We start from the raw sequence: 12016 nt of genomic DNA, 5'->3' as shown, positions 1-12016 counted from the left end.
TCTTCGGAACATTACGTTTCTGTATCCATTTTAATGATCTACGTATTTTGATTGTGTTCCATTTATATGCTGCAGTAAGCCTAAATTGTCTACAATAATACAGGCAGTCAGCGAATGTTGCGAACCTTGCTCGTTTCGTCTTGTTAACATTTTGATTCATTTACGTTTTATTGTGTATTTTATCTGTATATATTATTTAAGATCGGATTGCCGTTATAGGCTACAGTAAGCATGAACTTAATTGGCATAATAAACATGTTGTACTTCCCGAAAAAAAAGGTGCCATATTATACCCCTACCTCCCCATAACGGCCACCTCTCCACAACGGCCACCTTCTTCTGTCCCCAAGGTGGCCGTTGTGGAGAGGTTCAACTGTAAATGTCAATTTAAGACGACTTTACTTCACAAGTAAATATGATTAAGGACACACATTTGCTCCAAGAAAAAATGGATTTATATGCATACAAAATTGTGTGTCTGTTCAAAGGAAGAACATGACTCATTTACTCAACATTTAATTACATCCATTTTAAAATGTGACAGATATAGACATTTGAGACAACGTCACTTCAGAGCAAAGTCATGTAAGGTAAAATTAAGGACGATAAAATCGTATATTCACCAAAATGTTTATTCTGTGATCACAAACAGTGCTAAAGTTAGTTACATGTATTTCTGTCAGTACTTTAGAAACAATAAATTTAATACCTCTCTGCATTTCTAAAAGGACTTATTGAATTGTGCTTCACACTTTGAACAATTTTTTGGAAAATAACCAACACTCTTAAAATAATATGTAAAATTATGCATTATTTAAAAGTAATAGGTCATATGCATACAGCAAAGAATATAGCGCTTTTTAATGTTTCTCAAATCATTCCACGATGATTGCGGCTAACATGACCGCGTGACTATATTTATCCAACGTTTCCCGCTCAATGACTTCAATTTCGCAGAAAAATTAAGTTGTTTACATTTGCATCAAAGGCCACAATTATTTTGCTCTATTCTCATCTATATATATAAACGCGGAATCTCACGCTTTGTCGTTTGGCGCAAACGCCATTCTAAGCTCGAGCAACTATTTTCAACCCGAAGATTGGGAAAGCTGAGGTGATACTGACTATGAAGAAAAATGATTTGGATTCAATTGGCATCTGATGCTTATAATAGTTGTATGGTTTCAGTGGTGTGGAATCAAAAGTGGATTTATGGTTTTGGGTATGTGCTTATTTTTTGTGAGGACTTCAAACGATAATCTTAATTTAAGCGATAAATCTGGTACCATTAATTGTTGCAGATCGGACAAGTTCACCTCTTGTTTCTTACTTATTTAATGGAATTTGTGTTTCCAATTGCTATTAAAAATTGTTTTACATCTATCAACTGAGAAGCAACGAATCGCACGTTTACATTGGCACTCAACGTAAGAATACCTTGAATATTAAAATGGTTCATGGTTGCAAGTGATTTCGTGTCGATCTCACAGTTTTTAAAATGTTTATTCTTATACAGTATCCCAATATTCCGCTTACCTAAAGAATTCAGCAAGTTTTTTTTTTAGAAAACCAAGAGGCTAAGGATTCATGACATCTCTTAGATTTAATCTGTTAAAAGTGCTTGCAGACAACTCTTACTGTACAAGTAAACAAAAGGCAAATGTCGCCGAAGTAAAAGAGCACAGATTTTCATTTCGAATTTAAATTCTCGAGAGGCCATAACACCTCTGTGGCCGTTGCCTTGCATGATAGTAGACATATCTTCAGGGTCAAAGTACAAATTAACAAGACTTAAGTTTATTTTTTGGATTTTGGCCTAATTCGAGTTAATTAGCTTCAATTTTGTCGATAATCCTGTGTTATTTGAGCCGAACATGTTGCAAAAGTTCTCCGATTTTATCAGAGGGAAGCGTTGCGAGTCCGAGCTTGAAACTTGGCATGGTGAATGTTTAATAACTATATGTTAAGGCTGTTAAGTAAAATTATCGAAAACTAAGGTACCAGGAACACTTTTGTGCCGTTAAATATTACCTATATTTCGCTGCTAATTTTAGCGCTCTACAAAGGTGGTTTTAAAGTGCTCGCTAGAATCACAAAATGGATAGATTTGAAAATGTTTAGTAGTGGACAATAAACAAGAATAGTTGTTCATAGTTTGTTTAAAGTTTTGACTTCGACTGAAGTTATTTTAAGCATTTGGCGGTGCTTCGTCCGCGCACCTTATTTTGAACCTTCAGTTGGCCGAAAAACCGCACTTTGACCGCATTTTCAAATTTTTGAGAATGTCTCAAAATTAAAACGTCGGATCTTTTAAATATGATTTTTAAAACTAGTTCACCAAGGGGTATTTTTTGGGCAGAGTATGAGCGATTCGCCAAATTGGTCTTTGACGGCGAAAACTCGATCCTTACGGGCAGCCGCTCTTAATAATTCTAGTCTCTAATTAAACGTGAACAAAAGCAGAATACAGAAAATACTCTTTGGTGTTTGGTAGAATTATTTAGGAACTTTGAAACTTGTGTGTGTTTACAATCACACGAGAGCCGTGCGGTGCAAATGAAAAACACGGCCACGAAATATATTTTTCAAAAATTAACTTCTCCTCGAAAGCGATTAAGGTGTCTATGTAAAGCTATTTTAGAGTTTTGAAAGTTGCCATAACTGATCACAAACGGGTGATATAGACAAATGGAGGCTTCTTTAAACTTACTTATCCAGCCGGCCTGCTCTAACTTGCTATCTATCGCTCGCTTTCACGTTGAACTTTGCTTAATCGTCCCCGCTTTTCTGATTTCTTTTACTCTCTCTTTCTCTTCTTTCTACGTTTGTCAACATATCCAACGAAAACAAATGAATTGTCTTTGTATTTTGTGTTCTTTATAATTTCTGTTGTAAACGCACCTCGCCATGCAACTTCCCGGTAAACAAACACGGGCGCATTAGGATTGTGGGATTGCTTACGGCTGGACGTACGGGTGGACAAGTGATGTCATAACCAAACCAAAACTTTTCGCTTTCACGGGTTACCAAATTCTCTTAGCTATGGGGCTCCGCGCGCGCGCCTACGGCGCACGGAGCTCCGCTAAAATTCAATTAAGGTAAAAATTATATATCAAACGTTTTTAACAAAAAATGTCTAATTGGCTTAAATAAAGCAATGAATTAAAAAGCGGAAGTGCTAAAGTTACTTAAGAGGGGATACCTAAGGCAGCGCTTAAACACGTTAACCTAAAACATGCTTAAACATGTTAAAACGTGGTGTGAACAAAGAAGTACGCTACGAGCCGCAGGCGAGTAGCGTTACTGACGTTGTCAACACCTTTTGACGTCCTCTGTGCGTTATCAGAGTTTTACACATTGTTTGGATATGGGTCCGTACGAAATATTGGAAACGTTTTCGAAAATCTTAATGGTGACGAATGTTGACGATTTGCGCGTGGAATATGGGGCAAAAATTGTTTTTTTATTACGTCATTTATAATCTATACAAAGAGAGCACGCCTATTGGCTAATTTAGAGCTAACAAGTGTTGTGATTAGTCAGTAATCTGTCAACTTAATTATTCAAAATCGCAACCTTTCATTCGAATCCAGCGTGAAGCGAAAGTTCGGCACCAAAAGCCAATAAAAACCGTCTATTTATGAATCGGTCTGGCTTCAATCAAGGTCAGTTTACTTTTCCCCTTGGTTGGGTTTAGATCCCGGGCAAACATGGACGTTTCCAATGTTGCAAGAGCTGAAAAATCCTGAAGGAAATGCATTCATGAAGAGGGCGTGTCGACGGCAATCTGGTTTGTTGTGGTACTTGTGACTGGAGCCAGGACACGCTTTGGCTAGGAAATCAGGGCCGTGCTGATGGAAGTCTGAACTGTCGATGCAGTAACATCAGCATTTGAAATTGCGTCTGTGAACTTTCTCAGCTGCGGAGCGGACGGTACGAACTGTAATGGGCAAGGCCTTGCTCGTTGCTGTGCCCGAAGACGAAGATGATATGACCGTCTGGAATATCGGCATCTGGGCATCTGACCAAAAACTGATAGCCGTGGCTCTTACCGAGTGGTTGATGTAAATCTTTGAAAGATTGCTGCCTGTGGAAATTGACTTCATCATGTTGCCGAGGGAATTGACGCCCAGCGGCTTGTTTTCTTACCAAAGGGGATCTTCGTTACGGATTCAAGGTCGCGGTCGCTGGAAGAATGGAAGAAAGCACTGCACAGTGGGTTCAGCTTTGACACGTACTGTTTGACGGAGTCGAAGGCATCGTCGGGTTTTCCCGTGCTGCACAGCCAGGTTTCTCTTTTTATCCTTCACTTGACTGCTTGTCGGTTTCACCCCCGGGATGATTCTTGGTTGCTTCGTCGTGCGTCATCACTTCGAATTCGCGTCCTTCACCGTCTTTCAAAAACTTGAAACTGGAGCGAGTCAGTTCTCTTTGACTTTCGCGCCCTCTTCTGCACCAGTAAACGGAGATAAAAAAAACCACACTCTTCGCTGAAGACCAGCTGGAGTATTCATGGAGGTGAACTCACTGGAGTGCACTCGTACAAGGCCAGTTGCCTCAATTATTGGCTTGTGATTCACGTTTTTTTTCCTTCCCTGCGGTTTATTCGGAGCTAAGAATGAAGCATCTTGTTACTTTTTTGAAAAAAAAAATAGGATTTTTGGAAAGTTTTACAATTCGACTGTTATTATTCAGGTGTCTCTCAATTGAATTTCTGAATCGTAGAAGTGCAGAGGGGCTGTACTGTTCTACTTTCGCAGTTTTTGCTTCGAGGTAAAACTTAGCTAGGGCCTCGTTTGGTTCAATGTCGCTCATTTGCAACAATACTGTTGTCATTCCTCGCTCACGACGCCAGTCTATGGAAAGAATTGGGAGTTTTAGCAAAGATGATTTTACTTAATCTTTTTCGTTGTAAGTAAATGAAAAAAAAAAACATTTTTCTCACCTTGGAATAGTTTTATGACCCATTTTGTATGTCTTTTCGTCGACTTCGAATAGGAATCCTCGAGTACCTTTTCCATCTCTGTATCAAAGCGAAACGACTTTTCTGTTCAAATTTGTCGACTGCTTCAGAACATTTTATGTCTAAATCTTGATTACACCAGTCGGAAATTAGCTCGTCGTTACTTTCATCCATTTTTTTCGCTCGGAAACCTTAATGTTTTCTCGACAAAAAATTTTGCGAGGAAGGTCTACAAGAATTTTGTAGTACGTGACCTCATTCGTGCGTCTATACTCCAATCACACACTTCTTTTGACCAATCAGAACGCGAGTTTTACACTGTTCATTGTATAAAAAACTTGAACACATCTACAAGAAAAATATAACCCAGTTGTAAATAAGTGATGTAGACTGTAGCACCTCCTATATTCTTTTGCGTGGTTTTCTCCACGAAAGCCCCTTAAAATAAATAGAATGCGGCGAGGCATATTGTGGCATGAAATACATATTGTAATTATCCGGAATATATAAAAGCGGAAAACATAATATAAAAGTACGAAATATATCATGATTAAAATCATGCGATCAGATGCGTGTTTCATGGGTTTTGCGTTAAAGTTGCTTCTTGTAATTTCTTAGCTAGGTAAAACATGATATTTGCTTTACTTTTTTCACATTTTCACATAAATCAAACTTCATATTTGCACGACATTTACAGATTTTAGTCAACACTGCACACTGCAGCAAATGCGAGAAACAAATACATATTTTAGACAACTTTACTTCGGAAGTAAATGTGATTAAGAACGCACATTTGCTCCAAGAAAAAATGGATTTATGTGCATACAAAATTAAATTTTGTGTTTGTGCAAAGGAAGAAAATAGCTCATTAACTTAACATTTACTGAATTACATTCATTAGAAAATGTGACAGACGTACACATTTGAGACAACTTCACTTCTGAACAAAGTCATGTAAAGTAAAATTAAAGACGATGAAAATGGACGACACAGCTCAAACGAGGCAATTAGAACTTCTGTTGTAGGGCATCTTTTTTACCAGTAGCCATTGAAAACTTTCCTAAAAATACTTTAATGCAAACAGTATTTTTTTTTTATGTGTAAGTTTAAAGTCAAACTTCAACGCATCTGCTTGCAAAATATAAGCCAGCAATTGAAAATCCGTGATGTAGACTGTACTACCTTTTGTACTGATTGCATGGTTTTCTCCTCGAAAGCCTTTTAAAATAATTAGAATGCGGCGAGGCATATTGTGTCATAAAATACACATTAAGGCGTGTAATTAGCCGGAATATATAATAAAGAGAAGACAGATATAATTTAAAATGATTAAAAATCCTGCGATGCAGGATATGTTGGTTACACTCGCGGCCGACTCCACGAACGCGTTGATGCCCACAAACAAAAATCGTCGTCTATTTGTAAACACTACTTGAGCGAACATAACTCGAAAAATTTGATTGCCTAATTAAAGTGCCCCTAACCCTTCAATTTGTTTTCTTTTGGTAGATTTCCATATCTGTGAAGAATTCATTTTCGAATTTTTTTTAGAAATATTGAATCCTTTTTATTTTGCGAGCGCTAAAAGTAACTTAAATGTTTAAATTTTTGTGCGCTTTTAGCCCCGCTGGACCAATTTTTGTCTCGTGGGCTCATTAGGAACGAGCCAATGAGAAACGTCCGATATTTGACACTTTCTTAGCTGTGACGTAAGAAAAGGACACGAGAAGGATTCAGAAGGAATCTTATGCATGCTGATTCCTTTCTCTACATTTCGAGAGTTGCTGCATCCAAAAACCACACATTTTTCAACTATTTTCTCTGTTTACAATTGAAGCATTACCGCGAATCTTCGGATATTTTTGCACGATGTCCTTTTGTTACGTCACGCTCCATATTTGGCCGAGTGGGGGACTAATGCGAACGATAGGTGAAAATATCGTCAAGACTGCCTTCACTTCTAGCGCTCGTAAAAAAAACCCCAAAGGATTCAATATTTCTGAAATTTTTTTTCGCAAATGAGTTCTTGAAAGATATGGAAATCTACAAAAAGAAAACGAATTGAAGGGTTAGGGGCACTTTAAGGAAATGCTATTCATAAGAAAATTTAAACCATCCCTAAACGTGCAAACAGACTCGATTCGCGCAAAGGTATTCAGTATAGAAATCAAATCTTCGCATTAATTTATCAACTTTGCCTTAAGACTGGTGTCACGATGACGCCCAATGTTCGGCTATTAACTTTAATTTTCGTTTGCTAATTTTTCATGATTAAAAAAACGTTTATTAAAAAAATGCATCTTTCGATTTTATTTCTAATGTGCCCAGCTACCAAGTCAGATAAGGATTATTAAAAAAATAAATAAAATAAAATAAAATGATTAACTGTGTATGGAATTTTTTCCCTACCTCTAATTCTCCTTCTGAATTCCAGTAGCCCTTACTAAGATATCCTTTTCCCGCGCAGCCACAATCCGCCCTCACAAAACCTGTGTACTCGAGTTTTTGTTCTTTTCCAAGATGCGTAGAACGCATGCACAGTAACAAAAGGAGCCACCGTCACATACAGTGGTCCTCTAAAGTGGTGATAAAAACTTGGACTTGTTATTTAGGGCGGGAACTCAGCACAGTCAAGTTTAAAATTGAACTGTTGTATTATTAGACTTGTAAATGTTTTGCTTGCTCGTTCAGTCGATACACTTGGTGACAATTTTGATATCCTATGCATCATAAAAACAAAATACGTTTATTGCAGTATGAATTAGTGGGAATAAAATGCATCATCTTAGTTAGAGATATACGATCTGCAAATTTAAGTAATGAAGTTAATAGCTAAAACAAAAGCAGGCGAATTTTCATGCACCTTAAACCGAGAGGCCACAATAGTGGTATAGACCGCTGCTCGGTGCCCTGTAATATCGGGTTTACCTGCAAACAGAACGATGTTTAAGACCACATAAAAGCCACTGACTGACTTAATTCCACTTAGAGTTTAATCGAGTCGAAATACAGGCTAATTGGCGTTAAAAGCATGCATTTTCTGGCGTATTTAAAAATTACAGTGTTTTTATTCAAAATATCCCCTTTGAGGACAGTGAATTCGTGGATCTCTGCGCGGGCTGTCATGTGATTTCTACTTAATTCTCTTTTTACCTGGTTTTCAAGTAGAAACTGGAAACATCAGACGCGTAAGATATGTTAGTTCAACGAATAGATTTTTAGCAGATCTAGTTACACATGCTTTCCTTCATATTTGTTTTGCCGACAGACGCTGTTTATAAACTTTCTAAATAAAATTCCTCATGTACGCCTCACAATGTTTCGTTGGAAAAATCCTTCGTGTCCTCGTAAAAAAAACCCGCAACATTTAAATTGCCTAAGTGTAACATAGGAACAAGATAATTTTTAACAAAGAAATTAAATAAAAAAAAATCTTATTTCGACGGGAGTAATTAATCCCTTTTATCGATCTCTGTCCCGCACAACAAAGGATACCTCAGCCCAAGGTCTCAAACGTACCCAGCTCTGTCTTCACAGTGAAAAAAGTAAAAAACCTTATTTCGACGGCAGTAATTAATTCCTTCCATCGATCTCTGTCCCGCACAACAAAGGATACCTCAGCCCAGGATCTCAAACGTACCCAGCTCTGTCTTCACAGTGCACCTCTAACTCTCTATCAACCCCCAATTCTTCGCTTGCCTTCTCGAGCGCACGTGAGGGTGCTGAGTGGGGTCTCGTCTTTCTTCATTCGTAACAAATGGCTAATCAATCACCACTGCCTGTTTTTCGCTAGAATGCTGATGAGCTCCGTCTATTTTGCTATCCTTATTTCGCGCTTCTTTGGTTGCTCGCCTTCATCGGCCAATGTGTTCTGCAGATTCTGGGAAGGCATTTTTGTCAGAAAGTGTCTAGCTAGTCATGCTTTCATCCGGATTTTGTCATGGGCCAAGTTTCGGAACAATATTGCCATACACAAACCACGTTGGATTTGAAAATTCTTTCATGTATGTACTTTAGTTTGTATCCCTGCTAAAAAGCGATTTAAGGGGTGATTAGACCGGAACAAAATGGCATTTGTGAGTGGGAAGTGAAAGAACATAGGTACGGCTTGTGAAATTTCCTCACGTGTCTGCATCCTCCTTCCCAAATTAAGTTACTCACAACATGATATTAATACGGTAGAAAAATTTCTGAGTGTGGAATATAATCACTTATTACATAGCTCTATTTGAAATGTCACTTTTTTCTATTTGGAGGGAAATGCGTCATTTGAATCGATGGCGTGGGACATTTGCCAATTTAAAAAAGCGACAGGGAGACGAAAATTGGTTGTGTATGACGCACCGGACCCGGATACAGCTGGAAACAGATGCATGATTCTTTGCAAGTAGCAACATTTGTTCCTTTTATAAGTCCAAAAGGGACGGAAACGCTAAAAAAAAGTTTTGATGTTTTTATGTTTAAACTATACTGATGATAAATGTCGTCTTCATTGCAAATTTCAGAGTATGAAATACTAATTACATACTTAAATTCAAAATGTCACTTTTTCTTTTCGGCAAAGGACATTTGTCGACTTAAAATAGCGACAAAAAGACAAAAAATTGGTTGTGCATGACGCACAAACCTACAGCAGGAAACAGACGCAATGATTCTTGACAGGAATAAACATTTCGGTTCCTTATTTTCAAGTCGAAAAGGGTCGGCAACGCTGAAGAAAAATATTAAGTTAAGTTTTAAACTATACTAAAGACAAAGGACCTTTAAAATGTTGTATTCGTTGCAAAATGAGCAATAAAGTTTTTTTTATAAACTTTCGTAAAAAGAAAACGATATAAATAATTTGTCGTGGTCTTTTGTCTTGAAGGCAGTTTTTGGTTTCGTTGATATTAAGGAGGCTCGAGGCAGTTTTTTTGGATTTAGGGTGGAAGTTTTGAAATTACAATCTCGCATACAAGATAAACTTCGATCTCCTTCATACTACATCATCATTTCAACATATGATCAAAGTTGATTTTCTCATCGGTTCCCAAGCAACAGCTATTACCATAGCAACGGAAGCGCATAGCCTCTCATTTTAAACATTGTCGATTATCTCGAAATCTAGTCAGACACTTTATGACGAAACTTTACGGATTTAAACTACTCAATCTAGACAACTTGTAGGCGAAATTAGAAAAAAATCTGTAAGAGCGTTTTCAAGTAAATAATGAATCAATTTTTACGAGGTGATTTTGTTTATTCCAGCATTTTTCACCAATATCTCTGGAAAAATAAAACTTGACACTTTGTCTTTTCTGTCAAAGGGTCTTTCCTGATAGCAAAACATTCTAAATGTATATTGAGCTTCATGGGTGTCTCCGATTTTAAGATATTTATGTTTGAAAACAATGAAAATTTAGGGCGCAGATGAATGAAAAAGTTCCTACTTTGCATAAATCGAGATACCTTTAAAATGCCCCCACAGATTTTTCTGTCAATTACAAGCGGTTAAAGTAATAATTCTTTTCGATATCTACGCAAGTTTTAAGCTCAGGAACCGAAATTGGTGTTAGATAAGATGGCTGAATCTTGGTCAAGTTTCAGTCGTTATTCGCCTTCTCTAAACAAGAATTTTATTTTGTTTGTCCCGGTCTATTTCACTGCTATTCACGTGCTTTGAATATTTATCATAGCGTGAAGTCGTGCAAAAGGTAAAATTTACAATGGAAGACTTGAGAAGCAGGAACATATATTTATGTAAATGTTACCTTTTGCACGACTTCACGTAATCATAAATATTCACAGCACGTGAATAGCAGTCGAATAGACCGGGACAAACAAAATAAAATTCTTGTTCGGAGAAAGCGAATAATGACTGAAACTTGACCAAGATTCAACCTTCTTATCTAACACCGGTCTCGGTTCTTGAGCCTAAAACTTGCGTGAATATCGAAAAGAATTCTTACTCTAACCGCTTGTAATTTAACAGAAAAGTCTGCCGGGGTATTTTAAAGATATCTCGATTTATGCAAAGTAGAAACTTTTTCATTCATCTGCGCTTTATTTTCATTGTTTTCAAACACAAATATCTTAAAATCGGAGACACCCATGAAGCTCAATATACATTTAGAATGTTTTGCTATGAGCAAGGACCTTTTAACAGAAAAGACAAAGTGTCTAGTTTTATTTTGTCAGAAATATTGGTGAAAAATGCTGGAATAAACAAAATCACCTCGTAAAAATTGATTCATTATTTACTTGAAAACGCTCTTACAGATTTTTTTCTAATTTCGCCTACAAGTTGTCTAGATTGAGTAGTTTAAATCCCTAAAGTTTCGTCATAAAGTGTCTGACTAGATTTCGAGATAATCGATAATGTTTAAAATAAGAGGTTATGCGCTTCCGTTGCTATGGTAATAGCTGTTGCTTGGAAACCGATGAGAAAATTAACTTTGATCATATGTTGAAATGATGAAGTAGTGTGAAGGAGATCGAAGTTTATCTTGTATGCGAGATTGTAATTTCAAAACTTCCACCCTAAATCCAAAAAAACTGCCTCGAGCCTCCTTAAACTTATCAGAATGTGGCCAATTGTGGCAAACAATACACAATAAGGCCGCGTTGTGACATCAAATAGAGTTACAGCGGAAGACATAATTAAACGTGATAATAGAACTGTTTGTGAGCTGTTTTTTTTATATATATATATATATTTTTAAACTGTTTTTCAAGAAACAAATATCTACTGCGTGTATAATGATTTTCTCGTTAAAAGATGCTTCCGTGTATATCTTAAGGAAACCCGCCTTACGTTTAATACAAATACTGTGTCAGAGTCTGCCCTGTGCCAACAAGTCATAAAGGATGTTAGAATGATTCAGGAATTACTTGAACAGTTTCCACGAACAGGTGTTTCTCTGACAATTGGTCATTTAAGTCATGGAAAACCGAAAAAATTTGCATCTTCCCATTTTAATTCCACCAGCTACACATCAGGATTACAGTCTAAGGTATAGCAACAAAAGATATATAGACGACTAAGTTGTGGGTACCAACGTTCGCAGTCCATAC

At 37.1% G+C, this 12016-nt stretch overlaps 1 protein-coding gene and 1 pseudogene across 1 annotated transcript in view; one reads left to right on the top strand and one right to left on the bottom strand.

The window, feature by feature from the left end:
- LOC146449846 (melanocyte-stimulating hormone receptor-like) overlaps positions 1-12016 on the top strand; it is a 79687-nt gene that overhangs the window by 27310 nt on the left and 40361 nt on the right. The gene's annotated exons all lie outside the window — the stretch shown is intronic.
- On the bottom strand, positions 3833-5137 carry LOC146449850 (uncharacterized; annotated as a pseudogene).

This window comes from Pavona decussata, unplaced genomic scaffold (genome assembly GCF_977016875.1).
Source record: "Pavona decussata unplaced genomic scaffold, jaPavDecu1.1 SCAFFOLD_566, whole genome shotgun sequence".
Taxonomy (NCBI): domain Eukaryota; kingdom Metazoa; phylum Cnidaria; class Anthozoa; order Scleractinia; family Agariciidae; genus Pavona; species Pavona decussata.
This window is presented reverse-complemented; position numbering and strand designations above follow the sequence as displayed.